Source organism: Canis aureus, chromosome 18 (genome assembly GCF_053574225.1).
Source record: "Canis aureus isolate CA01 chromosome 18, VMU_Caureus_v.1.0, whole genome shotgun sequence".
Lineage (NCBI taxonomy): Eukaryota > Metazoa > Chordata > Mammalia > Carnivora > Canidae > Canis > Canis aureus.
The window spans coordinates 7,580,820-7,595,000 of NC_135628.1; the positions used below are offsets into that span (position 1 = coordinate 7,580,820).

The 14,181-nt window shown below is 33.1% G+C and overlaps 1 protein-coding gene across 17 annotated transcripts in view; it reads right to left on the reverse strand.

Moving 5' to 3' along the window:
• Window positions 1-14,181, reverse strand: part of FOXP2 (forkhead box P2) — a 555,034-nt gene that overhangs the window by 479,774 nt on the left and 61,079 nt on the right. For 3 of the 17 annotated variants that reach the window (XM_077856064.1, XM_077856067.1, XM_077856066.1), the window contains exon 2: window positions 7,823-7,967. The exons of the other annotated variants lie outside the window; for them this stretch is intronic. The gene's annotated coding sequence lies outside the window, so the exon portion shown is untranslated. The remainder of the gene's footprint in view (window positions 1-7,822; window positions 7,968-14,181) is intronic. 17 annotated transcript variants of the gene reach the window in all.

Genomic DNA, 14,181 nt, shown 5'->3' on the forward strand with positions numbered 1-14,181 from the left:
ACTGCCCCCTGCCCGCCTCTCTCTCTCTCTCTCTCTCTCTCAAAACAAAACAAAAACAACAAAAACACCTTAAACACAAAAAAGAAAATAAAGTGTAAGAATATAAACACCAACTTCAGTGCAGTAAATATCTTTAGAGAGAGAAAAAGGAACAGGATGAAAGTATATAGCTTTTACTATATTTGTGGTATTATATTTCCTAAAAAGAGAAATCTAAAGAAAAATATTAATTTCGATATTTGGGTGCCTGTTTATTTTATGAATGTTTACAATATTTTAAAATAAAAGTCTTAAAGTAAACTATCACTTTTGTAATATGTTAAAATAAAAATCTTAAAGCTATCATTTTGGACCCTGGAGAAAAGAGAATATATAAAATATGTTTTAGTGAAAAACATTCTTAACAAATTTGCCCAGATCAACAGATTAACAAATGTTTTCACATAGCTTGAGTTATCTGAGACTGCTGATGGATGTTTACTTTAGGCAAAAGTTTCAAGTCTTGTAAATGTAATGTCTTTTGGACAAACCTAAAATATGGTTCATATATGGGGAAAAAATGATATAATCTGATTTACCAAAAGAAAATTTGGGTCTTTTAAGTTGTACAATAATTAAATCATTAAGCATTTTTTTCAAGAGTTCAGGAGAAATGACCTTAAATCCTATCTGTGAAGAACACACACCTTCAAACTATTCTTGGATACTTGATCCAAGACCACTTTGTTGCTCCTTTATGTTGTCCCACAGGGCTATAATCAAAATGGGACACATGAGCAATAGTGGTTTGCATGAGTAGAATTGCTAACTCCACAAAACTAGATCATTGATAGATGCACTAAAAGAAGGTATTCATCTCAAGAATACTAAGGCTCTTGTCCCAGATATAATTTTGCATCACTAACTTGGAAGTAGGTTCAATGTGTAACTAACTGTTCTTTCAAATAGATTTGGAGGCTACTATCCACTTTGGGTTTAACAAGAAGTTTTGCCTTCACCATTTTGTACATTACTGTAAGAGAACATGGAGTATTGACACTTGATTTTGTTGAATTTCCTATGCTACAAGATTCAAATCAGTAATGGAGACAGTTGTATAAAGCTGCCCCCAAGAAACTAGTGCCTTGCTATTTAGTGAAAACTAAATCATAACAAATGTCAATTTTTCAGAAAGACTCAACTCCCAACTTGTATTTTTTGTCTTGAGATCAAAAGAGAATACTTCTGTTGTGTGCTGGGAATTTATAAGGGAAACATATTCTTTAGATCTCCTTTTGAAAATTTATAAACATTCTAGGTAGATTAATATAACGTTATGGAAATACTAGGGCACAAAGAAATAATAAGTCTTTAAATATTTCCACGTGGTGACAGAGTTCCTATTTCCTAAATTCCAGAACTGTATCCTTTCCAGAAGAATCCTCCGGTTCAGAACAACTGGAATGAATGACTACATATTGCACATTGCTCTATATATAGAGACAGAGGTACATAGATGGATACAGAGAGAAGAAAAGAGAAAGAGAAAAAAGAGATAAATATACATATACCTATGTAAACACAAACATATAAACATACACATTTTTCATACATGCATTTCTACATACTTAGAAAGTAAGCAAGAGACGGACCACTACCATTAATTAAGCACCTACTATGTGCCAGGTATTCTTTGTGTTTGGTGATTTAATCTTCATCTAGTCCTATAAGGAAATTATTATTATTTTTTTAGGATTTTATTTATTTATTCATCAGACACAGAGAGAGAGAGAGAGGTGGAGACACAGGCAGAGGGAGAAGCAGGCTGCATGCAGGGAGCCCAATGTGGGACTCGATTCCAGGACTCCAGGATTACGCCCTGGGCCGAAGACAGGTGTTAAACCTCTGAGCCACCCAGGTGTCCCCAGGAAATCATTATCATTATTATTTTCTTACATACTAAACTTACCCAACATTAATATAAAAAAATGCATGGCAGAGCAAACATTTGAACCCAGGTCTGTCAAATGCAAAAATGGGACTCTTTCCGACATGATATGCTTAAAATTAATTTTAGATTTTAAGTATTGCTTTGTATCTCTTTAACATAAAAAAAATCACTCTGGCACTATGAAGGAACATAGCTGGTATCTGAAACAAAATCTGATTTTATTCCCAAAATTTCAATATGGCAAAGGAAAAGTTGCTACAAAGATAATTCTTAGTTGAATATGTTCAAAATGTAATTCCTTGGTAATCTGGGTTTTGGCCAAGACAAATCAAAATCATAGATATATTACAAATGCCAAGTTTTCAGAGAAACAAAAAAAATGCAATAGCAACAGATGCATTCTCCCTAGACATTTGTGTTGAGCCTAGCTATATCCAGAATCTGAAGAAAAGGGGGATTTTTCTATTTCATTTTTATGAATAATAAATTCCTAGTTTCTGTTAATGTCAACTAGTTAAATAAGATTATATTCACTTCTTAGATAATTAAACAGTAGAATATACTGAGAGAGAAAGGAGAAAGTAGAAAGGCAAAAGAGGAAGAGGGGAAGAAAGAAGAAAGAAAAGAAAAATTTTAAAGGGACTAGGGGAAGTCCATTTCTGGTACTTTTAAACTGAATCTGTATTTGAAAATTTGTATTCAAAAAAGGAATACAAAGAGCATCTGTGTTTTTCATTTCTTTTACAACATACTAATGTTAAGATTAACAAATCAAAGTCCCACTTGAGTAAAAAAGTATTTCTGAGGATGACAGACCACTCCATAAAATGTATTAAAATTTAAGGAAAGAAGCTATGAACAACTCAATAAAGATGAGTATTTTATTATTACAGAATGAGTCTGCCTTATAGTACTGAAAAAAATTATCTATTTTTTATTTTTTTAAAGATTTATTTTTATTTATTTATGATAGACATAGAGAGAGAGAGAGAGAGAGAGGCAGAGACACTGGCAGAGGGAGAAGCAGGCTCCCTTGTAGGGAGGCCAACGCGGGACTCGATCTCGGGATTCCAGGATCACGCCCTGGGCCAAAGGCAGGCGCTAAACTGCTGAGCCACCCAGGGATCCCCAAATGTAACTATTTTTAAAATCAAAACTGAAACATCTGTCTTAAAATAAAGACAAGTTTATGCTACATAAATAAATTGTCATAAAAAGTTACTAAGCATATTTAAGTGTAGAATACTGCCTTTATGGACATTAGCACTTTCCCCAAATAAAACACATGCTTTGTGAGATTACAAAATACTGATTTTAAATGATATCATTTTAACTCTGAATAGTCAGTGTAGATAGATCAAATCTGAAATTATCTCACTTTTTCTCAGAATTCTAATTAACAGAATCATTGAGACTTTTTAATTTAATTACACTAGACTTGCAAAAGAATTATCTAAAAGATTCTACTTTTTAGAGCAGTTGTATAATGACAGAGAAATAGAGCAGAAAGTATAGAGTTCCCATTTATTCTCTTCCCTATCTCTAGAATACATAAAGTTTTTATTATTAATATCTTGCATTAATCTGGTACACCATTACATTACTATACAGAATTGTTTCACTAAAGATCCACCTATTCAAAAAAAATTGAAATAAAAAAAATAAGAATCCATTTCATAAGTCCCTTCCCTCAACTCTGGTAACCACTGATCTTTCTATGAGCTCCATAGTTTTGCCTTTTCCAGAATGTCATAAAATCGGAATCATACAGCACACAGCCCTTTCAGATGGCTTCATTCATTCAGTAACATTCATTTATGTTCCCTCCATGTCTTTTTGTGGCTTCATAAGTCATTTCTCTTTATCATTGAATAGACCATTGAATATATGTATCACATTATCCATTCACCTTTTGAAGGACATCCCAGTTGCTTTCAAGTTTGGCCAATTATGAATACTCTTCTATGAACAGTCTTGTGCAAATTTTTATGTGGACATATGTTTTCAACTCATTTGGGTAATTACTGAATAATGCAATAGCTAGATTGTGTGGTAATATATGTATGTTTAGCTTTGTAATAAACTGCCAGACTGTTTTCCACAGTGGCTATATCACTTTGCATTCCTACCAATGAGAATCCTTGCTGTTCTACATACTTGACAGCATTTGGTATTGTCAGTGTTTTGGATTTTAGCCATTCTAATAGGTACAGAGTGGTGTCTCATTGTTTTAATTTGCAATTCCCTAATGAAATAAATATTAAGCATCTTTTATATGCTTATTTGCCATCTCTATATCTTCTTTCACTAGCTCTGTTTAAAGCTCTTGTTCACTTTTTAACTGAATTGTGTGCTTTCTTGAGTTTTCTGTGTATGTTAGATACAACTCTGGTTTTTAAAGATTTTATTTATTTATTTGAGAGAGAGAGAGAGAGAGGCAGAGACACAGAGAGAGAAGCAGACTCCATACTGGGAGTCCGATGTGGGACTCGATCCCAGGACTCCAGGATCACTCCCTGGGCCAAAGGTAGGCGCTAAACTGCTAAGCCACCCAGGGATCCCAGATACAACTCTTTTATCAGACATGTGCTTCATAAATATTTTCTTCCACTCTAAAAGACTTGTCTTTTCATTCTCTTAGCAGTATTTTCCCCAGAGTGCAAGTTTTTCATTTTAATGAAGTCCAATTCTGCAATTTTTTCTTTCATGAATTGTGCTTTGCCATTTTATCTAAAAAAATCATATCCAAACCCAAGGCCACTTAGATTTTCTTCTATGTTATCTTCCAGCAGTTTTATAATGTTGTATTTTATAGTTAGCTCTATGACCCACTCTGAATTAATTTTTGTAAAAGGTATAAGGTTTGAGACTTGATTTTTTTATATGAATGTCCAGTTGTTCCAGTATCACTTTTAAGAAAACTGTCCTTTCCCCATTGAATTGCCTTCGTATTTTTGTCAAATATTAGTTGATTATACACATGGGGTCTGATTTTTGGGCTATTATGTTCCAATGATCGATCTATTCTTTCACTGATATCATACTATCCTGATTACCGTAGCTTTATAAAAAGTCTTGCAGTCAGGGAGTGTAGTCCTCTAATTTTGCTCTTCTTCAATATTATATTGGCTATTTTGGGTCTTTGGTCTTTTCATGTGAACTTAAAAATCAGTTCATCAGTATTCACAAAATAACTTGGTATTTCATTGGAATTGTGTTGAATATATAGATCAAGGAAGGAAGACATGACATTATAATCAAGTATTGTGTATGTTTTTCAAGGGACATGGAATATCTCCCCACTTATTTAGATCTTTGATTTTCTTGATTCAGAATTTTGTAGTTTTCCAAATTTTAATTTATATATATAGTTAGTTAATTAGTTAGATCTATACCTGGGTTTTAGGATTTTGTTGGTGCTAATATAATGGTACTGTATTTTTAATTTCAAATCCCATTTGTTCATTGCTGATACATAGAAAAGCAAGTGACTTGTATATTAATCTTGTTTTCTGTAACCTTGTTAAAATCGTTTATTAGTTACAGGAGGTTTTCTTTGGTTGATTCTTTAAGATCTTCTATATAGACAATCATGTTATCTGCAAATAGACAGTTGTATTTTTTCCTTCCTAATCTGTATGCCTTTTATCTACTTTTCTTATCTTACTACCTTAGCAAGGATTTCCAGTATAATATTAAATAGGAATGGTAAGGACATCCTTGCCTTGTAGCTTATCTTAGCAGAGATATACATAGCTTTTCATAATGGCTTTACATAGCATAAATATCCATACAACTACCAGCCTAGTAAAAGAACAGAATGTAGCTGACACACCAGAAGCTCCTAGAAATTCTATCCCAAACTTTTAAAGATTTTTCTTTTTTTTTTCTTTTTTTTAATCATGAGAGACATAGAGAAAGAGGCAGACACATAGTAGAGGGAGAAGCAGGCTCCCTGAGGATGGGGAGCCTGATGTGGGACTCGATCCCAGGACCCCAGGATCATGACCGAAGCCGAAGGCAGACATTCAACCACTGAGCCACCCAGGTGCCGCTACATCCCAATTTCTATCACCTACTTGGAATATAACTATTATCTTTAATTTTGTTGTAACCACTTCTTACATCTTTAAGCCCTGTAGGTCTAGTAAAGAAGACATTATTTTTTTTATGTTTAGATTTTTTTACTCAACATTATGCTTATGGGATTTAACCAAGTTATCATTGCTATACTTTATCTATTTTCATTGCTGGAGAGCAGAGGATCAGCAAAAGTTTTCTGTAAACAATAATATTTTTCAATCCTCCATCAACCTCAAACTTGTAAATATGAGTTCACTACTCACTCATCAAATTTAAATAACTTTTTAAAATTTTCATCATACTTTTCAATAACATATATTAAAGTTGTAAATGAGGAGCAATTGTTTCATGTCAGTGAAAGGAATAATAATGTTTGTAGTGTTCAATGATAGAAAAATTTAGAACTAAATATCTAAGACCATAACCAAAAAAGTTTCTTTTTTTTTTATACATGGTTTCTGCTAAATTCAAAAATCCTAACTCACAATTACAGACTGTTGGGAATGGCCACAGTGCTCAAGGCTCTGTCAGATGAACCTAGAAATTATGAAGATTTCTTACTATAGACTACTTGGACAACTTTGTCAGATGCTATATGAATAAGAATCACATTCAAAGTATGCAAAAACTCATCTTTCAATTTTTAAGGTAATTGGGGTGGGAATTGTATAATTTGGTTGAATTTATCTCTAATAAGTATTGATTTTCATGGTTCAGACTTTTAAAAATCAAAACAATACTCTTCACTGAGCTCTTTCACTGAAGAATGAGAAGGGTTATCAACTGTTAAGCAAAAGTCAAGTTTCTGGCAGTTAAGCCATTATGTCACATACCAAGTGCCTTATCACAAGGATGATGCACTAAGTAACTTTTCAGATAAAAATGGTAATTGACAGGAAATTTCTCCCAAATAATTTTCCTAAAATAATATTGCCTTTAATCATCATTCTTTCTACCAATTTCTAAACAGCAACTGAATTCTGTCTTCCTATATAATCATGAAAACACATCTTTTAAGTACTTCCTAACAAGATAGGGAATCAGTCTTTCCAGTACACTGAGCTGACAAAATTTATATATTTTTATAGTGGATTATGGATACAAATTCATTCCAATTCAGTTTCACTATGCAAGTGAAAAAAAGGACTTAATGTCTCTCTTACTGGAAGGTGGATTTAAATAGATATATTAAGATAGTCTTATTCTCAGATATAAAGAAATATAAAAGAAAAAGAAAGAACTAAAGTTTAGAGCAAAAAGAGATTATTACGGCACAACTGCAGATATTAAATCAAAGGAAGTTACCTACTTTTCGTAAGAATACTTTCAAAATTCTTTTTTTTTTTTTTTTTAATTTTTTTTTAATTTTATTTATTTATGATAGTCACATAGAGAGAGAGAGAGAGAGGCAGAGACACAGGCAGAGGGAGAAGCAGGCTCCATGCACTGGGAGCCCGACGTGGGATTCGATCCCGAGTCTCCAGGATCGCGCCCTGGGCCAAAGGCAGGCGCCAAACCGCTGCGCCACCCAGGGATCCCAAACTTTCAAAATTCTTAATAGTTCTCTGCCAGAAGATAAAATTAAAAATAATCCATTTTGCATTAAATATTATTATTGTAAGGCATTACCTTATGTTACTATTTAGAAAATGTTAACAGGGATAGGAATTTAAAGTTACCAACCAAAACACCTGTATGTTTTGTACAAAAAAAAAAAAAAATCCAAATATTTTTATCACATATTTTTCTACTAATACCTGAATAGTCACAAAACTGAGAGATGGAAAATATAGAGTACAGATGACTTACATTTGGAGGGCTAGACTTTAATTCTCTCTCCCAGGATTGAGGAGTCTTATTCTTTGTGCTTACAATGCTCCTTTCTCCAGGGTATTCTTCTACTTCCAGAATAGGTCAGGACAAAGCTTCAACAGACTTCTATTATTTGTTTGATCTAGGGGGAAATTATACTTTTAATCAATTATTACAAAATGCATCAAACTTTTTCTTACTGTGCTGGTGGGTGGGGGCTTCTCATTATTTTCTGTTGGATCTGATGTGAACAGAGAAAATAGGAATTGCCATTGTTGAATATTATAATAAATAAATCAAGTACTTTAAATTAACACCACTAAAAGAAACCCACATCTATCTCTTTTCCATTTTTATGGCTAAGCAGCATAGCAAGAGAAAATTAATATTCAAAATCCAAATGACTACAAAAGCCTACTCAAATGTATTTTTAAAAGACTTTAACATAATTTTGCAAATCCATGAGTTTGAATGGACTGGCAGAGACGATTAGGTATCAAATATTTTTACTCATTCATTTTAATGTCTTAGAGCTAAAGAATTACAGGATGATTAGAAAAGTGTAAAGGAAAATCCATTTTTAAAAATTTTAATGGAATAATAAAAAAAGATGATTTCAAGAGTGTGAGACAGACTAGAAACAGATAGCAGAGGATCTGTAGGCAGGGCAAGAGAGCTGGAGTAAAAATTTTAAAGATGGTACAAAGGTTAGGAACTGCTATTAAACAAAGCATGTTGATCAAGTTAAAGTATATAACATGGGTACATCCTAAATTATATAAATTTATATATATAAATTTATATATATAAATTTATATATATAAATTATATTAATTCTCTAGCAAGTCTATAAGATGTAAAAATGTAACACATACTACCTTTACAAGGACACAAAAATGTGATGTATGATTATCCGCCCTTTGGTGGTATGAACATTCATAATTTTAAAAGAATTAATTGTATTCTACAAATTTTATCAAATTATAGTTTTCTAATAATGGATATTTTCTGCCTCATTAAAATGAAATATTAAGATAAATGTCTTCAACTTGTGCCATACCCTAGATCACACTCTCTTGCCTTATCTTAAAGTCATTCATATTGCTTCCATTAAATAATAAATTAGAATGTAGGGGGAGCTTCTGGAGAAAAATTGGAAATAAAATATAGATGTTTTGGGGAAATATGTCTTTTAAAGACAGTTTTTGCTCAGAAATGTAAGAGTATTACACTTTTGGCGGGTATTAGAAAAAGATACACATAATGGCATTATACTAAACAAAGTCAATCAATATCTATATCAAAATAGCCAAATACCAAAACGAGGTACATGCAGACAGAAGAGTATCTCTTTAAGCCATCAATATAATCACAGATTGATACTTGTGTGATCACCTTTGTTTTTAGCCATCATAAGGAATACTTTCATTTACCTAGCATACCTCAAAATTATTTCAAGGTGAAACAAAAGCACAAATTAGGCTACCAAAAAATTAAAGCTTTGAGGAAGAAAACACTCAAGACTAGATTTTAGGATTACAGACGACTGCTGTTTTCTTTTCAAGAGATTCAATTAATCTTGGCCTAACTTAACAGTCTTACTACTCAAATTTATAAACGTGCACTTTCTGTATGAGCATTTCCATATGCCTTTTCAAACATAGGTAGAGTTCCACACTTGTTTCTAGAACACAGAAATTATTTTGCTGTACTTTAGATCAGCGAAGATCAACGTGCATTCCTTTAGGGAAGCCTTTTGAAATGACAAAGGATGAATGATTGACATCAGTAACAAATACTTTTTGTTGTCCTGGACTGACATGTCATTTATAGCAATACCTATGCTAATTAATGCCACACATATCTACCAGATGTGTCAGAGAAATATGCCAGACCCTTCACAGAATATAGCTTGAGTGTGGCTAAAATTACATTATAGATATGGAAATGTATCCCTTTGTGATACAGAACTGATCTCTCTCTCTCACACACACACATACATACACATGTGTGCACTTACACAGAATATACTTTTACAACAGGGAAAACCCCACTTATATATACAATTAGCTGTATCTTTTCTTTTCCATTTGTCTTTTTTTTTTACAAAAATCAAACTCTACCTTACAAAGTTCAAATACATTATAAACTTAACCCTAAAAAAGACAGGACATAATGTATAAAATACAAGTTGTGGCCTTCACAAACTACACTATCATCAAAACACTTTACCATATTGTGCTGAAATTTTGTTCTCAGATTTTCTCAGTTATACTGGTAGATCATTAAAATGAGAACCATGTATTAATCATCTTCATTTCTCCATTCCCTAGGACATAATTTGTTATACAGTAGGTGCCAACCTTTGGGTTTTCTAAAAATAAAGAACTAAGCTCCATTAGGTCATCAAAATTATACACAGCACGTTTGTCAGTAAATTCAGTATATACAAAAAAAAGTATTATTAATATTGGCAGCCAAAACTCTTAGTCATTAAATCAGATAAACTGGTAAAGAACTCATCTCAGTGTCTAGCACACAGTTAGCACTCAATAATTATGAACCATATTCAGGGTGAGCATTCCTCCTTGATTACCTGGGATAGATGAGGTTCATACTTACTATAATTATTCATAGTTAGCCCTTTCCTTCTTAAAAGTATCCCAGTTTAAAAAAAAAAAAGTATCCCAGTTTAGATGATAACTATATATTCACTGAAAGTATCATTAGTTTATTTTTTCATTTGATTATTTCTTTTTATCAACAAATTTTTGTTTTCCTTTTTTTTCCCATGATGCCATTACACGACAAAAATATTTTGTTGGGATCAGAATAAACAAAATTTTATTCTTTTCACATTAACAAATTCACACAGATGGTCAAAGGCTTACTGAATCCTCATATCCTGGAATTTAAACATTTTATAATCAGCATAGGAATCACCTCCTAGCTGGCAAATCCAAATGGCAAATCTTAATTCTTGGTTTGCTTAACTTCTCTCATTCACTTAGCTTATTTTTCACTCCTTCCTTCTTAAAACTCTCCCTTTGGCTTACATGACACCCCTCTTTCTGGATTCCTCTCCTGCCTCCCAGACTTTTTTTTTGGTGTCTGCTACTTCCTATTCTCAAATGTCATCTTCCTCAATGTCATCTTTCCAAAGACTTCATTCTACTCTTCTGTTCTTAACCAGCACTCTACTTCCAACATTAACCTCTACTTGTTGCTAATGATTCCCAAACGTATATATCGTGTCCACACCTCTCCTTTGACACTCAGCTTTAAAGTTCTTACTAATACACAATTTTCCTCATCTTAATTCCCTCTAACCCACACTCCACAACACAACCTAAGTGTTTTTTACTTTTTTGCTTGGCTTCTGAAATATAAGACTGATAATATTCTTTCTAGCCCAAGGAAACAACCAATAGTTAAAGAGGAAATGAAGTCCTGCAGAGGATTTACACACAATAGAAGACAAGGGGTGGATATCCAAGCCTACTAGAATGATAGGGACTCTATTCCTGCTATCTCATTTGTAATCCAAACATGTTTCACCTTTAAAAAATATTGCATGCAGTGTTTAGGTTTCAAGGCAAATATTACTAGAAAGAATATGATAAACAAATACATCACGAGGATCAGAAAAACACCACTTACAAAACAGCACTCAAGTTTTCTAATATATATACCAATGATTCTAAAAAATCTTTTCCACTTCTACAATGAATAGTCCTCTTCCCATTTCTCCAATGACAATTTCAAATTCATCACCCTCACATCCATCAAGTATCTTCAAACACCTCTCTCACCTTTAATCTTTGCAGAATACACCCAACCTGACAAAGTTTTCCAAATGTATGTTTTCATAAAATACCCAAAATTCAAACTAGAAAACTATAAACTAGGTGTAAGATAAAACAAAGTTTAAGGTACTCCAGTAGCCCCCATCAAATGACTCCATTTGCTACCTCATTTGTAGGAATGAAGGCTTAGTCTCACCAAATGTTAATTTTCAAGAAAGGGAGGAAAAGTGTGTGTGTGTGTGTGTGTGTGTGTGTGTGTGTGTGTGTGAGAGAGAGAGAGAGAGAGAGAATTCAATTTTTAAGATTTAACAAGTTTCATTTTTTTAAATATTTATTTATTCATGAGAGATGCAGAAAAAGAGAGAGGCAGAGACACAGGCAGAGGGAGAAGGAGGCTCCGTGCAGGGAGCCCGACATGGGACTGGATCCCGGGTCTCCAGGATCAGGCCCTGAATCAAAGGCAGGTGCCAAACTGCTGAGCCACCCAGAGATCCCCAACAAGTTTCATTTTCTAAAAATATATTAAGTATTAACAAATAATATTTGCAAGCTCTATAAGGGTCATGATCACCCCTTTCTGACCTCAAGGACAAATTGAAGAAACATGGTTTCTCAAAAAAAAGTGTGGTCTGTGTTCTGATCAACCAAAAAAAAAATTAAAAATCTTCTGGTATATAATCCATTTTCATGTTAAGAAATGCTTGCTATTTAATTTCATTATCTAAAACAGCCTGTGAGTACAATTTCCCATTCTCTCTTTGACTCAGCTCTTTATCCTCTACTGCCTCTTAAACATCTTCACTTGAATATTCTGGTTCTGACCCTGCTTCAAATTAATAATGGCTTATATATCTTCAGAATTATATCTCAAACTTTCTCTTTACTCAAGAGCACTCAAGTTTTCTTAAATATATACCAAAAGATGTCTTTAGAAAGCATTCTAAAAACAATGTCTCTTCCACCTCTACAATGATAGTCCTCTTCGTGTTTCTCCAAGGACAATTTCAAATTCATAGCACTCAGATCCACCAAATATCTTTAAACAGCTCTCCAACCATTAGTATTTGCAGAATACACCATATCTGACAAGATTTTCCAAATATATGCTTTTATAATCTTTTAGACTGGCATAGGGAGAAGGACTAAAACATATTAATGCCTAAATTCAGTAAATTTGACTTCAAATAATGCAAACATTTCCCTGGCACCTTTTCTTACTCGCGTATCAATTAGTGTCATTTAACAGGAGGGGTTCCTCAATATCTACCAAATAACCCAAAACTCCTTATCCTGAAACCTAAGGCCCTTCATCATAGAATCTAATCTGCCTCTCCCATATATTTTTCCTCTTAGTCTCCCTTACATTCCAGAACAGAACCAAGCATTTCATGCTTGCCTTTACCAGCCTTTAAAGTCTCAATCTGCTCCATCTAGATCGTCTCCCTCTCAAATTCTATTTATTCAAATTGTACTATACTTTTTCAGCATCAATTCAATGACCATCACCTCCAGGAAGCACTCCCTTATTTTCTTAGACAGAAGTAATCAACCCACATAGCATCTTCTCACCAGCTCCCTGTTGAAAACTGTTCACTTTATCTACCATTTGTCCGCATATCTGATCTCTTGCATGGAATTAAAAACTCCCAAAAACAGAGAATATGTCTTATTTATCTGTATCTTTCTTAGAAATATTTTTTAATGATTTTCATTACCATTATTTTCAAGTTCTAAGAAAGCCTGTTAGAAATACGTGCCATGGAGAAATACCAAATCATTATTTGACTTATTCTGTAGAAAACACATTTAGACAAACCATACTACGATAGTTAAATAAAATATTTGGTTTTAAATACCTGCTCTGAAGTTCCAAATCAACATTAAAATTTAGAACTCAAAATTAGAGGTTTTTGGCAAAAATCCTGTTATATGACAATGTATTTTCAATGATACAAGAAATCTCTCTGTAGAGACTGCTGAAGTAATCCTCTGCATTTCATGCAAAGTTAAATTAAAACCAGCATACCCAACAAATCTGGGGTCACCAAAGGTGTGGTTTAGGGTCAGAAAAAGTACAAAAACATATTCCAAATTCTATTTTTATTTGCAATAAATTTCAGGAAATGGAATATTCACACCTGAATTATTTTAGGGAAGAGAACTTACTTACATAAGCTTTGGGTCAAGCATGATGCCTGATATAAAATGAGCTAATCAATGAATAACCAGGATCTTCTAACTGGGAAGACTTCTTTTGTCTCTGGCTCACCCCACCCCTCCATGGTTTACAGGACAGACTCACAGAAGAAAGTGATTTATCTAAGATCTCAGAGACTGTAAGTGGCACAGACAGACTTGAGCTCAGTAAAACTGTCCCAATCCAGTAGTCCTTCCTTTCAGAATCAAAGCAAGCCAAACTTACTCAAAATGTGGATAGTACATAAATATACACAAATAATATATTTAATTTCTCTAACTGTATTTCTAAATAACCAATTTCCATTAAATAACATATATAATAAAAATTAGAAAATATGAATATTTTTGTAC